The sequence below is a fragment of the Schistocerca serialis genome, chromosome 1 (assembly GCF_023864345.2).
Source record: "Schistocerca serialis cubense isolate TAMUIC-IGC-003099 chromosome 1, iqSchSeri2.2, whole genome shotgun sequence".
Classification (NCBI taxonomy): domain Eukaryota; kingdom Metazoa; phylum Arthropoda; class Insecta; order Orthoptera; family Acrididae; genus Schistocerca; species Schistocerca serialis.
This window is the reverse complement of record NC_064638.1, coordinates 235,710,732-235,727,738: the sequence shown is the minus strand read 5'-3', so window position 1 is coordinate 235,727,738 and position 17,007 is coordinate 235,710,732. Positions and strand designations below refer to the sequence as shown.

Sequence of the window (17,007 nt, the reverse complement as noted above, 5' to 3'; positions counted from 1 at the left end):
GTGAAGTGAAATACAGTGAAGACTAGTAAATAAAGAGACACTTGAGCGACCCTTGGTTATTGATAAGATTGTAAAGAAGGTTTATATTGTGTCTGGTTATTTTGTTTGTTGTGGCTTAGTGTTAAAGAATTTACCCCTTTGACATGTGTTATGGAGGTAGAAAGGTGTAGGAAGTACAGTCCCTTAATATTTCGATACGAGAGGAAATGATATAGTGGAGACATGTAACGTGTGAGAGAGTGTGTATGAAGTAGTTGGTATGTGCGTGATGTTGAGGTTTATGAAATTGGAGTAATGTGGTAATTAGAAATGATGAAGATACTGAAGTAGTGATGTTCTAGTTTTCGAAAGAATGGAGTAACCGATGGTGTATGGTTTGAAGTAGAGTTAAAAACGTGAGTAAGGTGAAGTTGATGTTAAATTTTGTATAGGTGTTGCAATACAAGGTTGGAGAATGGTGCAGAGAAGGTAAAAAAAGGTTGTGTCTGTGTAGAGGTTAATGTTTAGATGAGGAAATGAAACATTACCCCAGAGAAAATGTAAAAAAGTTAGGAATGAGGTGTGGTAGTGAAGAGGTATGATGAAGTGAAGTTGAATTGCTGAGTTTGGTGGTGAATGGTTTGTGAACTAATGTTGCCCCTGTATATCCTGCCTACAAGATTTGAGTTTGGACAGTTAGTGATACGGTGATCTAGTAGTGTGTGTGACTTGACGAAATGATAATCCATAGAGGTGAATATGTATTGTCCCAGAGAGTATAATATCCTTTGAAGTTGGTAGAGAGATGTACGAATAGAAGACCAATCAAATAATAATTCACTTTGGATAAGGTAGCGAGGATGAAGGAATTGAAGGCTAGTGTAGAAAGTAGAAAAGAGACAAAATGCATGTTGGTTTGATTGTTATGAAAGAAATTTTGTTCCCCCTGTAGATTGAGCCCCTAAAAATTAGGACAGTTGATAAGGGTTTATAGGTTTATTCACAAAATATTTAGCATGTAGGTGATGTGTATGAGCTGAAAACACTGAAAAGAGAGTATTTTGTGAGAATGGAGTTTATATGGTATGAGGTGGAGATTCCCTTGCCGAGGCAATTGTTAATCCTTGGATGTCCCTTGTGTGAGCTGGTAGCATGTTGGAGATATGAATGTAAATGAAAAAGTAGGTATTGGTGCAGTTGTCACGCTATGTATGGCAGAGTAGGAGGAGACCTGAGTTGAGCAGAAATGTGGATGATTTATAATAACTGTTTGCGAGTTAATCGTAGGTGCCCTGTGAAAAGAGGGAAGCCTGACTGAAGGTAGTATATCCAAGAGTAGAGTGAGTGATGATGTGTTGATAAAGGCAATGTTGGTACAATGTTTAAATGAGAGATTGGAAGAAGGCATAGGTTTAAGTAAAGTGAGAAAGAGTCCCAAGAGTTCTTAGAGGTGAATGAACAAAGGTGTGGTTGGAGTGTATAGGTGTAAGAGACAATGACTAGCAAGTTGATGATGTTTGAGACCTGTTATGAAATTAGATCATGAGAGTTGCACTATTGAGTTTTTGGAGATTTGTATGAGCCGGATGATGAGAGTAAGACCCGTGACTGTTTAAATTAGGAAGAGAGTAGAAGGTGTTTGAAGAACCTATTGCAGACGCAGAGCGAAAAGTAAAGTGTTGTTATAGTGAAAGTTGCAGTATATGTAAGGTGTACAGAAAGTGTAATTGATGACCCTTCCCATTGAGGTATACATGCTGTTTGTTGTTTGGAACGAGAAGTCCCACGTAAATCCAACATTATAGAAATTATGTTAATTTACGATGTGTGTCAAAATGATGTAGATACCTGATGTGAGGTGAAATTTAGGATGGAGGCGTGTGTGTGTGAGGACGTGGCCCTTTCCCAAGCCATAGAATTAATTATTTCAGTTATGTGTGGTGGAGAAAATGATAGTGAGGAAGTATTTAAGTGAGGAAGTATTTATGTGTGACGGGATAAGAAGTATTATTGGTACTCCTATTTGGCAAATGAGTTGTACTGATGTTGAGAACAGGAAAGGTTAAAAATGTAGATGATGAAGGTGAAACTTGATGTTGGTAATGGAGAGTCGCTTTGTGGAGTGTGATTGTGTTACAGTTAAAATTTGTAGACGTTCTAAAGAGTCCACTTGTGGAGCGGTTATTAGCTATTGTGAAGTGAAATACAGTGAAGAGTAGCAAATAAAGAGACACTTGTGGGACCCATGGTTATTGATAAGATTGTAAAGAAGGTTTATATTGTGTCTGGTTATTTTGTTTGTTGTGGCTTAGTGTAAAAGAATTTACCCCTTTGACATGTGTTATGGAGGTAGAAAGGTGTAGGAAGTACAGTCCCTTAATATTTCGAATACGAGAGGAAATGATATAGTGGAGACATGTAACGTGTGAGAGAGTGTGTATGAAGTAGTTGGTATGTGCGTAATGTGGAGGTTTATGAAATTGGAGTAATGTGGTAATTAGAAATGATGAAGGTACTGAAGTAGTGATGTTCTAGTTTTCGAAAGAATGGAGTAACTGATGGTGTATGGTTTGAAGTAGAGTTAAAAACGTGAGTAAGATGAAGTTGATGTTAAATTTTGTATAGGTGTTATATTACAAGGTTGTAGAATGGTGCAGAGAAGGTAAAAAAAGGTTGTGTCAGTGTAGAGGTTAATGTGTAGATGAGGAAATAAAACAGTACCCCAGAGAAAATGTAAAAAAAGTTAGGAATGAGGTGTGGTAGTGAAGAGGTGTGATGAAGTGAAGTCGAATTGCTGTGTTTGGTGGTGAATGGTTTGTGAACTAATTTTGCCCCTGTACATCCTGGCTACAAGATTTGAGTTTGGACAGTTAGTGATACGGTGATCTAGTAGTGTGTGTGACTTGTGGAAATGATAATCCATAGAGGTGAATATGTATTGTCCCAGAGAGTAAAATATCCTTTGAAGTTGGTAGAGAGATGTACGAATAGAAGACCAATCAAATAATATTTCGCCTTGGATGAGGTAACGAGGATGAGGGAATTGAAAGCGAGTGTAGAAAGTAGAAAAGAGACAAAATGCATGTTGGTTTGATTGTTATGAAATAAATTTTGTTCCCCCTGTAGATTGATCCCCTAAAAATTAGGATAGTTGATAAGGGTTTATAGGTTTATTCTCAAAATATTTAGAATGTAGGTGATGTGTATGAGCTGAAAACACTGAAAAGAGAGTATTTTGTGAGAATGGAGTTTATATGGTATAAGGTGGAGATTCCCTTGCCGAGGCAATTGTAAATCCTTGGATGTCCCTTGTGTGAGCTGGTAGCATGTTGGAGATATGAATGTAAATGAAAAAGTAGGTATTGGTGCAGTTGTCACGCTATGTATGGCAGAGTAGGAGGAGACCTGAGTTGAGCAGAAATGTGGATGATTTATAATAATTGTTTGCGAGTTAATCGTAGGTGCCCTGTGAAAAGAGGGAAGCCAGACTGAAGATAGTATATCCAAGAGTAGACTGAGTTATGATGTGTTGATAAAGGCAATGTGGGTACAATGTTTAAAAGAGAGATTGGAAGAAGGCATAGATTTAAGTAAAGTGAGAAAGAGTCCCAAGAAATCTTAGAGGTGACTGAACAAAGGTGTGGTTGGAGTGTATAGATGTAAGACACAATGACTAGCAAGTTGATGATGTTTGAGACCTGTTATGAAATTTGATCATGAGAGTTGCATTATTGAGTTTTTGGAGATTTGTATGAGCCGGATGATGAGAGTAAGACCCGTGACTGTTTAAATTAGGAAGAGAGTAAAAGGTGTTTGAAGACCCTATTGCAGATACAGAGTGAAAAGTAAAGTGTTGTTATAGTGACAGTTGCAGTATATGTAGGGTGTACAGAAAGTGTAATTGATGGCCCTCCCCATTGAGGTATACATTCTGATTGTTGTTTGGAACGAGAAGCTCCCACGTTAATCCAACATTATAGAAATTATGTTAATTTACGATGTGTGTCGAAATGATGTAGATACCTGATGTGAGGTGAAATTTAGGATGGAGGCGTGTGTGTGTGTGTGTGAGGACGTAGTTCTTCCCCAATCCATAGAATTAATTATTTCAGTTATGTGTGGTGGGGAATAATGATAGTGAGGATGTATTTGTGTCTGACGGGATAAGAAGTTTTATTGGTACCCGTATTTGGCAACTGCGTTGTACTGATATTGAGAACAGGAAATGTTAAAAATGTAGATGATGAAGGTGAAACTTGATGTTGGTAATGGAGGGTCGCTTTGTGGAGTGTGATTGTGTTACCATTAAAATTTGTAGAAGTTCTAAAGAGTCCACTTGTGGAGAGGTTATTAGCTATTGTGAAGTGAAATACAGTGAAGACTAGTAAATAAAGAGACACTTGAGCGACCCTTGGTTATTGATAAGATTGTAAAGAAGGTTTATATTGTGTCTGATTATTTTGTTTGTTGTGGCTTAGTGTAAAAGAATGTACCCTTTGACATGTGTTATGGAGGTAGAAAGGTGTAGGAAGTACAGTCCCTTAACATTTCGAATACGAGAGGAAATGATATAGTGGAGACATGTAACTTGTGAGAGAGTGTGTATGAAGTAGTTGTTATGTGCGTGATGTGGAGGTTTATGAAATTGGAGTAATGTGGTAATTAGAAATGATGATGGTACTGAAGTAGTGATGTTCTAGTTTTCAAAAGAATGGAGTAACCGATGGTGTATGGTTTGAAGTAGAGTTAAAAACGTGAGTAAGGTGATGTTGACGTTAAATTTTGTATAGGTGTTGCAATACAAGGTTGGAGAATGGTGCAGAGAAGGTAAAAAAAGGTTGTGTCTGTGTAGAGGTTAATGTTTAGATGAGGAAATAAAACATTACCCCAGAGAAAATGTAAAAAATTTAGGAATGAGGTGTGGTAGTGAAGAGGTGTGATGAAGTGAAGTCGAATTGCTGAGTTTGATGGTGAATGGTTTGTGAACTAATGTTGCCCCTGTCCGTCCTGCCTACAAGATTAGAGTTTGGACAGTTAGTGATACGGTGATCTAGTAGTGTGTGTGACTCGACGAAATGATAATCCATTGAGGTGAATATGTATTGTCCCAGAGAGTATAATATCCTTTGAAGTTGGTAGAGAGATGTACGAATAGAAGACCAATCAAATAATAATTCACTTTGGATAAGGTAGCGAGGATGTGGGAATTGAAGGCTAGTGTAGAAAGTAGAAAAGAGACAAAAGCATGTTGGTTTGATTGTTATGAAAGAAATTTTGTTCCCCCTGTAGAATGATCCCCTAAAAATTAGGATAGTTGATAAGGGTTTATAGGTTTATTCTCAAAATATTTAGAATGTAGGTGATGTGTATGAGCTGAAAACACTGAAAAGAGAGTATTTTGTGAGAATGGAGTTTATATGGTATGAGGTGGAGATTCCCTTGCCGAGGCAATTGTTAATCCTTGGATGTTCCTTGTGTGAGCTAGTAGCATGTTGGAGATATGAATGTAAATGAAAAAGTAGGTATTGGTGCAGTTGTCACGCTATGTATGGCAGAGTAGGAGGAGACGTAGGTTGAGCAGAAATGTGGATGATTTATAATAATTGTTTGCGAGTTAATCGTAGGTGCCCTGTGAAAAGAGGGAAGCCTGACTGAAGATAGTATATCCAAGAGTAGAGTGAGTGATGATGTGTTGATAAAGGCAATGTGGGTACAATGTTTAAAAGAGAGATTGGAAGAATGCATAGATTTAAGTAAAGTGAGAAAGAGTCCCAAGAAATCTTAGAGGTGACTGAACAAAGGTGTGGTTGGAGTGTATAGATGTAAGAAACAATGACTAGCAAGTTGATGATGTTTGAGACCTGTTATGAAATTTGATCATGAGAGTTGCATTATTGAGTTTTTGGAGATTTGTATGAGACGGATGATGAGAGTAAGACCCGTGACTGATTAAATTAGGAAGAGAGTAGAAGGTGTTTGAAGACCCTATTGCAGATACAGAGTGAAAGGTAAAGTGTTGTTATAGTGATAGTTGCAGTATATGTAAGGTGTACAGAAAGTGTAATTGATGGCCCTTCCCATTGAGGTATACATGCTGACTGTTGTTTGGAACGAGAAGCTCCCACGTAAATCCAACATTATAGAAATTATGTTAATTTACGATGTGTGTCGAAATGGTGTAGATACCTGATGTGAGGTGAAATTTAGTATGGAGGCGTGTGTGTGTGAGGACGTAGTTCTTTCCCAATCCATAGAATTAATTATTTCAGTTATGTGTGGTGGAGAATAATGATAGTGAGGATGTATTTGTGTGTGACGGGATAAGAAGTTTTATTGGTACCCCTATTTGGCAAATGCATTGTACTGATGTTGAGAACAGGAAATGTTAAAAATGTAGATGATGAAGGTGAAACTTGATGTTGGTAATGGAGGGTCGCTTTGTGGAGTGTGATTGTGTTACCATTAAAATTTGTAGAAGTTCTAAAGAGTCCACTTGTGGAGAGGTTATTAGCTATTGCGAAGTGAAATACAGTGAAGACTAGTAAACAAAGAGACACTTGAACAACCCTTGGTTATTGATGAGATTGTAAAGAAGGTTTATATTGTGTCTGGTTATTTAGTTTGTTGTGGCTTAGTGTAAAAGAATGTACCCTTTGACATGTGCTATGGAGGTAGAAAGGTGTAGGAAGTACAGTCCCTTAACATTTCGAATACAAAGAGACACTTGAACAACCCTTCGTTATTGATAAGATTGTAAAGAAGATTTATATTGTGTCTGGTTATTTTGTTTGTTGTGGCTTAGTGTAAAAGAATGTACCCTTTGACATGTGTTATGGAGGTAGAAAGGTGTAGGAAGTACAGTCCCTTAACATTTCGAATACGAGATGAAATGATATAGTGGAGACATGTAACATGTGAGAGAGTGTGTATGAAGTAGTTGGTATGTGCGTGATGTGGAGGTTTATGAAATTGGAGTAATGTGGTAATTAGAAATGATGATGGTACTGAAGTAGTGATGTTCTAGTTTTCGAAAGAATGGAGTAACCGATGGTGTATGGTTTGAAGTAGAGTTAAAAACCTGAGTAAGGTGAAATTGATGTTAAATTTTGTATACGTGTTATAATACTAGGTTGTAGAATGGTGCAGAGAAGGTAAAGAAAGGTTGTGTCAGTGTAGAGGTTAATGTGTAGATGAGGAAGTAATACAGTACCCCAGAGAAAATGTAAAATAGTTAGGAATGAGGTGTGGTAGTGAAGAGGTGTGATGCAGTGAAGTCAAATTGCTGTGTTTGGTGGTGAATGGTTTGTGAACTACCTGAGTAAGGTGAAGTTGATGTTAAATTTTGTATAGGTGTTATAATACAAGGTTGTAGAATGGTACAGAAAAGGTAAAAAAAGGTTGTGTCAGTGTAGAGGTTAATGTGTAGATGAGGAAATAAAACAGTACCCCAGAGAAAATGTAAAATTGTTAGGAATGAGGTGTGGTAGTGAAGAGGTGTTATGAAGTGAAGTCGAATTGCTGTGTTTGGTGGTGAATGGTTTGTGAACTAATGTTGCCCCTGTACATCCTCCCTACAAGATTTGAGTTTGGACAGTTAGTGATACCGTGATCTAGTAGTGTGTGTGACTTGTTGAAATGATAATCCATAGAGGTGAATATGTATTGTCCGAGAGAGTAAAATATCCTTTGAAGTTGGTAGAGAGATGTACGAATAGAAGACCAATCAAATAATAATTCGCTTTGGATGAGGTAGCGAGGATGAGGGATTTGAAAGCGAGTGTAGAACGTAGAAAAGAGAAAAAATGTATGTTGGTTTGATTGTTATGAAACAAGTTTTGTTCCCCCTGTAGTTTGATCCCGTAATTGGGATAGTTGATAAGGGTTTATAGGTTTATTCTCAAAATATTTGGAATGTAGGTGATGTGTATGAGCTGAAAACACTGAAAAGAGAGTATTTTGCGTGAATGGAGTTTATAGGGTATGAGGTGGAGATTCCCATTGCCCAGGCAATTGTTAATCCTTGGATGTCCCTTGTGTGAGCTGCTAGCATGTTGGAGATATGAATGTAAATGAAAAAGTAGGTATTGGTGCAGTTGTCACGCTATGTATGGCAGAGTAGGAGGAGACCTGAGTTGAGCAGAAATGTGGATGATTTATAATAATTGTTTGCGAGTTAATCGTAGGTGCCCTGTGAAAAGAGGGAAGCCAGACTGAAGATAGTATATCCAAGAGTAGACTGAGTTATGATGTGTTGATAAAGGCAATGTGGGTACAATGTTTAAAAGAGAGATTGGAAGAAGGCATAGATTTAAGTAAAGTGAGAAAGAGTCCCAAGAAATCTTAGAGGTGACTGAACAAAGGTGTGGTTGGAGTGTATAGATGTAAGACACAATGACTAGCAAGTTGATGATGTTTGAGACCTGTTATGAAATTTGATCATGAGAGTTGCATTATTGAGTTTTTGGAGATTTGTATGAGCCGGATGATGAGAGTAAGACCCGTGACTGTTTAAATTAGGAAGAGAGTAAAAGGTGTTTGAAGACCCTATTGCAGATACAGAGTGAAAAGTAAAGTGTTGTTATAGTGACAGTTGCAGTATATGTAGGGTGTACAGAAAGTGTAATTGATGGCCCTCCCCATTGAGGTATACATTCTGATTGTTGTTTGGAACGAGAAGCTCCCACGTTAATCCAACATTATAGAAATTATGTTAATTTACGATGTGTGTCGAAATGATGTAGATACCTGATGTGAGGTGAAATTTAGGATGGAGGCGTGTGTGTGTGTGTGTGAGGACGTAGTTCTTCCCCAATCCATAGAATTAATTATTTCAGTTATGTGTGGTGGGGAATAATGATAGTGAGGATGTATTTGTGTCTGACGGGATAAGAAGTTTTATTGGTACCCGTATTTGGCAACTGCGTTGTACTGATATTGAGAACAGGAAATGTTAAAAATGTAGATGATGAAGGTGAAACTTGATGTTGGTAATGGAGGGTCGCTTTGTGGAGTGTGATTGTGTTACCATTAAAATTTGTAGAAGTTCTAAAGAGTCCATTTGTGGAGAGGTTATTAGCTATTGTGAAGTGAAATACAGTGAAGACTAGTAAATAAAGAGACACTTGAGCGACCCTTGGTTATTGATAAGATTGTAAAGAAGGTTTATATTGTGTCTGATTATTTTGTTTGTTGTGGCTTAGTGTAAAAGAATGTACCCTTTGACATGTGTTATGGAGGTAGAAAGGTGTAGGAAGTACAGTCCCTTAACATTTCGAATACGAGAGGAAATGATATAGTGGAGACATGTAACTTGTGAGAGAGTGTGTATGAAGTAGTTGTTATGTGCGTGATGTGGAGGTTTATGAAATTGGAGTAATGTGGTAATTAGAAATGATGATGGTACTGAAGTAGTGATGTTCTAGTTTTCAAAAGAATGGAGTAACCGATGGTGTATGGTTTGAAGTAGAGTTAAAAACGTGAGTAAGGTGATGTTGACGTTAAATTTTGTATAGGTGTTGCAATACAAGGTTGGAGAATGGTGCAGAGAAGGTAAAAAAAGGTTGTGTCTGTGTAGAGGTTAATGTTTAGATGAGGAAATAAAACATTACCCCAGAGAAAATGTAAAAAATTTAGGAATGAGGTGTGGTAGTGAAGAGGTGTGATGAAGTGAAGTCGAATTGCTGAGTTTGATGGTGAATGGTTTGTGAACTAATGTTGCCCCTGTCCGTCCTGCCTACAAGATTAGAGTTTGGACAGTTAGTGATACGGTGATCTAGTAGTGTGTGTGACTCGACGAAATGATAATCCATTGAGGTGAATATGTATTGTCCCAGAGAGTATAATATCCTTTGAAGTTGGTAGAGAGATGTACGAATAGAAGACCAATCAAATAATAATTCACTTTGGATAAGGTAGCGAGGATGTGGGAATTGAAGGCTAGTGTAGAAAGTAGAAAAGAGACAAAAGCATGTTGGTTTGATTGTTATGAAAGAAATTTTGTTCCCCCTGTAGAATGATCCCCTAAAAATTAGGATAGTTGATAAGGGTTTATAGGTTTATTCTCAAAATATTTAGAATGTAGGTGATGTGTATGAGCTGAAAACACTGAAAAGAGAGTATTTTGTGAGAATGGAGTTTATATGGTATGAGGTGGAGATTCCCTTGCCGAGGCAATTGTTAATCCTTGGATGTTCCTTGTGTGAGCTAGTAGCATGTTGGAGATATGAATGTAAATGAAAAAGTAGGTATTGGTGCAGTTGTCACGCTATGTATGGCAGAGTAGGAGGAGACGTAGGTTGAGCAGAAATGTGGATGATTTATAATAATTGTTTGCGAGTTAATCGTAGGTGCCCTGTGAAAAGAGGGAAGCCTGACTGAAGATACTATATCCAAGAGTAGAGTGAGTGATGATGTGTTGATAAAGGCAATGTGGGTACAATGTTTAAAAGAGAGATTGGAAGAAGGCATAGATTTAAGTAAAGTGAGAAAGAGTCCCAAGAAATCTTAGAGGTGACTGAACAAAGGTGTGGTTGGAGTGTATAGATGTAAGAAACAATGACTAGCAAGTTGATGATGTTTGAGACCTGTTATGAAATTTGATCATGAGAGTTGCATTATTGAGTTTTTGGAGATTTGTATGAGACGGATGATGAGAGTAAGACCCGTGACTGATTAAATTAGGAAGAGAGTAGAAGGTGTTTGAAGACCCTATTGCAGATACAGAGTGAAAGGTAAAGTGTTGTTATAGTGATAGTTGCAGTATATGTAAGGTGTACAGAAAGTGTAATTGATGGCCCTTCCCATTGAGGTATACATGCTGACTGTTGTTTGGAACGAGAAGCTCCCACGTAAATCCAACATTATAGAAATTATGTTAATTTACGATGTGTGTCGAAATGGTGTAGATACCTGATGTGAGGTGAAATTTAGTATGGAGGCGTGTGTGTGTGAGGACGTAGTTCTTTCCCAATCCATAGAATTAATTATTTCAGTTATGTGTGGTGGAGAATAATGATAGTGAGGATGTATTTGTGTGTGACGGGATAAGAAGTTTTATTGGTACCCCTATTTGGCAAATGCATTGTACTGATGTTGAGAACAGGAAATGTTAAAAATGTAGATGATGAAGGTGAAACTTGATGTTGGTAATGGAGGGTCGCTTTGTGGAGTGTGATTGTGTTACCATTAAAATTTGTAGAAGTTCTAAAGAGTCCACTTGTGGAGAGGTTATTAGCTATTGCGAAGTGAAATACAGTGAAGACTAGTAAACAAAGAGACACTTGAACAACCCTTGGTTATTGATGAGATTGTAAAGAAGGTTTATATTGTGTCTGGTTATTTAGTTTGTTGTGGCTTAGTGTAAAAGAATGTACCCTTTGACATGTGCTATGGAGGTAGAAAGGTGTAGGAAGTACAGTCCCTTAACATTTCGAATACAAAGAGACACTTGAACAACCCTTCGTTATTGATAAGATTGTAAAGAAGATTTATATTGTGTCTGGTTATTTTGTTTGTTGTGGCTTAGTGTAAAAGAATGTACCCTTTGACATGTGTTATGGAGGTAGAAAGGTGTAGGAAGTACAGTCCCTTAACATTTCGAATACGAGATGAAATGATATAGTGGAGACATGTAACATGTGAGAGAGTGTGTATGAAGTAGTTGGTATGTGCGTGATGTGGAGGTTTATGAAATTGGAGTAATGTGGTAATTAGAAATGATGATGGTACTGAAGTAGTGATGTTCTAGTTTTCGAAAGAATGGAGTAACCGATGGTGTATGGTTTGAAGTAGAGTTAAAAACCTGAGTAAGGTGAAATTGATGTTAAATTTTGTATACGTGTTATAATACTAGGTTGTAGAATGGTGCAGAGAAGGTAAAGAAAGGTTGTGTCAGTGTAGAGGTTAATGTGTAGATGAGGAAGTAATACAGTACCCCAGAGAAAATGTAAAATAGTTAGGAATGAGGTGTGGTAGTGAAGAGGTGTGATGCAGTGAAGTCAAATTGCTGTGTTTGGTGGTGAATGGTTTGTGAACTACCTGAGTAAGGTGAAGTTGATGTTAAATTTTGTATAGGTGTTATAATACAAGGTTGTAGAATGGTACAGAAAAGGTAAAAAAAGGTTGTGTCAGTGTAGAGGTTAATGTGTAGATGAGGAAATAAAACAGTACCCCAGAGAAAATGTAAAATTGTTAGGAATGAGGTGTGGTAGTGAAGAGGTGTTATGAAGTGAAGTCGAATTGCTGTGTTTGGTGGTGAATGGTTTGTGAACTAATGTTGCCCCTGTACATCCTCCCTACAAGATTTGAGTTTGGACAGTTAGTGATACCGTGATCTAGTAGTGTGTGTGACTTGTTGAAATGATAATCCATAGAGGTGAATATGTATTGTCCGAGAGAGTAAAATATCCTTTGAAGTTGGTAGAGAGATGTACGAATAGAAAACCAATCAAATAATAATTCGCTTTGGATGAGGTAGCGAGGATGAGGGATTTGAAAGCGAGTGTAGAACGTAGAAAAGAGAAAAAATGTATGTTGGTTTGATTGTTATGAAACAAGTTTTGTTCCCCCTGTAGTTTGATCCCGTAATTGGGATAGTTGATAAGGGTTTATAGGTTTATTCTCAAAATATTTGGAATGTAGGTGATGTGTATGAGCTGAAAACACTGAAAAGAGAGTATTTTGCGTGAATGGAGTTTATAGGGTATGAGGTGGAGATTCCCATTGCCCAGGCAATTGTTAATCCTTGGATGTCCCTTGTGTGAGCTGGTAGCATGTTGGAGATATGAATGTAAATGAAAAAGTAGGTATTGGTGCAGTTGACACGCTATATATGGCAGAGTAGGAGGAGACCTGAGTTGAGCAGAAATGTGGATGATTTATAATAATTGTCTGCGAGTTAATCGTAGGTGCCCTGTGAAAAGAGGGAAGCCTGACTGAAGGTAGTATATCCAAGAGTAGAGTGAGTGATGATGTGTTGATAAAGGCAATGTGGGTACATTTTTTAAAAGAGAGGTTGGAAGATGGCATAGGTTTAAGTAAAGTGAAAATGAGTGCCAAGAGTTCTTAGAGGTGAATGAACAAAGGTGTGGTTGGAGTGTATAGATGTAAGAAACAATGACTAGCAAGTTGATGATGTTTGAGACCTGTTATGAAATTTGATCATGAGAGTTGCAGTATTGTGTTTTTGGAGTTTTGTATGAGTGAGATGATGAGAGTAAGACCCGTGACTGTTTAAATTAGGAAGAGAGTAGAAGGTGTTTGAAGAACCTATTGCAGACGCAGAGCGAAAAGTAAAGTGTTGTTATAGTGAAAGTTGCAGTATATGTAAGGTGTACAGAAAGTGTAATTGATGACCCTTCCCATTGAGGTATACATGCTGTTTGTTGTTTGGAACGAGAATTCCCACGTAAATCCAACATTATAGAAATTATGTTAATTTACGATGTGTGTCAAAATGATGTAGATACCTGATGTGAGGTGAAATTTAGGATGGAGGCGTGTGTGTGTGAGGACGTGGCCCTTTCCCAAGCCATAGAATTCATAATTTCAGTTATGTGTGGTGGAGAATAATGATAGTGAGGAAGTATTTATGTGTGACGGGATAGGAAGTATTATTGGTAACCCTATTTGGCAAATGAGTTGTACTGATGTTGAGAACAGGAAATGTTAAAAATGTAGATGATGAAGGTGAAACTTGATGTTGGTAATGGAGTGTCGCTTTGTGGAAAATTTGTAGAAGTTCTAAAGAGTCCACTTGTGGAGCGGTTATTAGCTATTGTGAAGTGAAATACAGTGAAGACTAGTAAATAAAGACACTTGAGCGACCCTTGGTTATTGATAAGATTGTAAAGAAGGTTTATATTGTGTCTGGTTATTTTGTTTGTTGTGGCTTAGTGTAAAAGAATTTACCCCTTTGACATGTGTTATGGAGGTAGAAAGGTGTAGGAAGTACAGTCCCTTAATATTTCGATACGAGAGGAAATGATATAGTGGAGACATGTAACGTGTGAGAGAGTGTGTATGAAGTAGTTGGTATGTGCGTGATGTGGAGGTTTATGAAATTGGAGTAATGTGGTAATTAGAAATGATGAAGGTACTGAAGTAGTGATGTTCTAGTTTTCGAAAGAATGGAGTAACCGATGGTGTATGGTTTGAAGTAGAGTTAAAAACGTGAGTAAGGTGAAGTTGATGTTAAGTATTGTAAAGGTGGTATAATACGAGGTTGAGGAATGGTGCAGAGAAGAAAAAAAAAATGTTGTGTCAGTGTAGAGGTTAATGTTTAGATGAGGAAATAAAATAGTACCACAGAGAAAATGTAAAAAAGTTAGGAATGAGGTGTGGTAGTGAAGAGGTATGATGAAGTGAAGTTGAATTGCTGAGTTTGGTGGTGAATGGTTTGTGAACTAATGTTGCCCCTGTATATCCTGCCTACAAGATTTGAGTTTGGACAGTTAGTGATACGGTGATCTAGTAGTGTGTGTGACTTGACGAAATGATAATCCATAGAGGTGAATATGTATTGTCCCAGAGAGTATAATATCCTTTGAAGTTGGTAGAGAGATGTACGAATAGAAGACCAATCAAATAATAATTCACTTTGGATAAGGTAGCGAGGATGAAGGAATTGAAGGCTTGTGTAGAAAGTAGAAAAGAGACAAAATGCATGTTGGTTTGATTGTTATGAAAGAAATTTTGTTCCCCCTGTAGATTGAGCCCCTAAAAATTAGGACAGTTGATAAGGGTTTATAGGTTTATTCACAAAATATTTAGCATGTAGGTGATGTGTATGAGCTGAAAACACTGAAAAGAGAGTATTTTGTGAGAATGGAGTTTATATGGTATGAGGTGGAGATTCCCTTGCCGAGGCAATTGTTAATCCTTGGATGTCCCTTGTGTGAGCTGGTAGCATGTTGGAGATATGAATGTAAATGAAAAAGTAGGTATTGGTGCAGTTGTCACGCTATGTATGGCAGAGTAGGAGGAGACCTGAGTTGAGCAGAAATGTGGATGATTTATAATAATTGTTTGCGAGTTAATCGTATGTGCCCTGTGAAAAGAGGGAAGCCTGACTGAAGGTAGTATATCCAAGAGTAGAGTGAGTGATGATGTGTTGATAAAGGCAATGTTGGTACAATGTTTAAAAGAGAGATTGGAAGAAGGCATAGGTTTAAGTAAAGTGAGAAAGAGTCCCAAGAGTTCTTAGAGGTGAATGAACAAAGGTGTGGTTGGAGTGTATAGGTGTAAGAGACAATGACTAGCAAGTTGATGATGTTTGAGACCTGTTATGAAATTTGATCATGAGAGTTGCACTATTGAGTTTTTGGAGATTTGTATGAGCCGGATGATGAGAGTAAGACCCGTGACTGTTTAAATTAGGAAGAGAGTAGAAGGTGTTTGAAGAACCTATTGCAGACGCAGAGCGAAAAGTAAAGTGTTGTTATAGTGAAAGTTGCAGTATATGTAAGGTGTACAGAAAGTGTAATTGATGACCCTTCCCATTGAGGTATACATGCTGTTTGTTGTTTGGAACGAGAAGTCCCACGTAAATCCAACATTATAGAAATTATGTTAATTTACGATGTGTGTCAAAATGATGTAGATACCTGATGTGAGGTGAAATTTAGGATGGAGGCGTGTGTGTGTGAGGACGTGGCCCTTTCCCAAGCCATAGAATTCATTATTTCAGTTATGTGTGGTGGAGAATAATGATAGTGAGGAAGTATTTATGTGTGACGGGATAGGAAGTATTATTGGTAACCCTATTTGGCAAATGAGTTGTACTGATGTTGAGAACAGGAAATGTTAAAAATGTAGATGATGAAGGTGAAACTTGATGTTGGTAATGGAGAGTCGCTTTGTGGAAAATTTGTAGAAGTTCTAAAGAGTCCACTTGTGGAGCGGTTATTAGCTATTGTGAAGTGAAATACAGTGAAGACTAGTAAATAAAGAGACACTTGAGCGACCCTTGGTTATTGATAAGATTGTAAAGAAGGTTTATATTGTGTCTGGTTATTTTGTTTGTTGTGGCTTAGTGTAAAAGAATTTACCCCTTTGACATGTGTTATGGAGGTAGAAAGGTGTAGGAAGTACAGTCCCTTAATATTTCGATACGAGAGGAAATGATATAGTGGAGACATGTAACGTGTGAGAGAGTGTGTATGAAGTAGTTGGTATGTGCGTGATGTGGAGGTTTATGAAATTGGAGTAATGTGGTAATTAGAAATGATGAAGGTACTGAAGTAGTGATGTTCTAGTTTTCGAAAGAATGGAGTAACCGATGGTGTATGGTTTGAAGTAGAGTTAAAAACGTGAGTAAGGTGAAGTTGATGTTAAGTATTGTAAAGGTGGTATAATACGAGGTTGAGGAATGGTGCAGAGAAGAAAAAAAAAAATGTTGTGTCAGTGTAGAGGTTAATGTTTAGATGAGGAAATAAAATAGTACCACAGAGAAAATGTAAAATTGTTAGGAATGAGGTGTGGTAGTGAAGAGGTATGATGAAGTGAAGTTGAATTGCTGAGTTTGGTGGTGAGTGGTTTGTGAACTAATGTTGCCCCTGTATATCCTGCCTACAAGATTTGAGTTTGGACAGTTAGTGATACGGTGATCTAGTAGTGTGTGTGACTTGACGAAATGATAATCCATAGAGGTGAATATGTATTGTCCCAGAGAGTATAATATCCTTTGAAGTTGGTAGAGAGATGTACGAATAGAAGACCAATCAAATAATAATTCACTTTGGATAAGGTAGCGAGGATGAAGGAATTGAAGGCTAGTGTAGAAAGTAGAATAGAGACAAAATGCATGTTGGTTTGATTGTTATGAAAGAAATTTTGTTCCCCCTGTAGATTGAGCCCCTAAAAATTAGGACAGTTGATAAGGGTTTATAGGTTTATTCACAAAATATTTAGCATGTAGGTGATGTGTATGAGCTGAAAACACTGAAAAGAGAGTATTTTGTGAGAATGGAGTTTATATGGTATGAGGTGGAGATTCCCTTGCCGAGGCAATTGTTAATCCTTGGATGTCCC

At 37.5% G+C, this 17,007-nt stretch overlaps 1 long non-coding RNA gene across 1 annotated transcript in view; it reads left to right on the top strand.

The window, feature by feature from the left end:
- Window positions 1-17,007, top strand: part of LOC126466630 (uncharacterized) — a 94,153-nt gene that overhangs the window by 53,927 nt on the left and 23,219 nt on the right. Inside the window, exons 8-10 of the long non-coding RNA XR_007585985.1 lie at window positions 2,578-4,036; window positions 6,194-7,473; window positions 9,636-10,325. This is a non-coding gene — a long non-coding RNA (uncharacterized LOC126466630). The remainder of the gene's footprint in view (window positions 1-2,577; window positions 4,037-6,193; window positions 7,474-9,635; window positions 10,326-17,007) is intronic.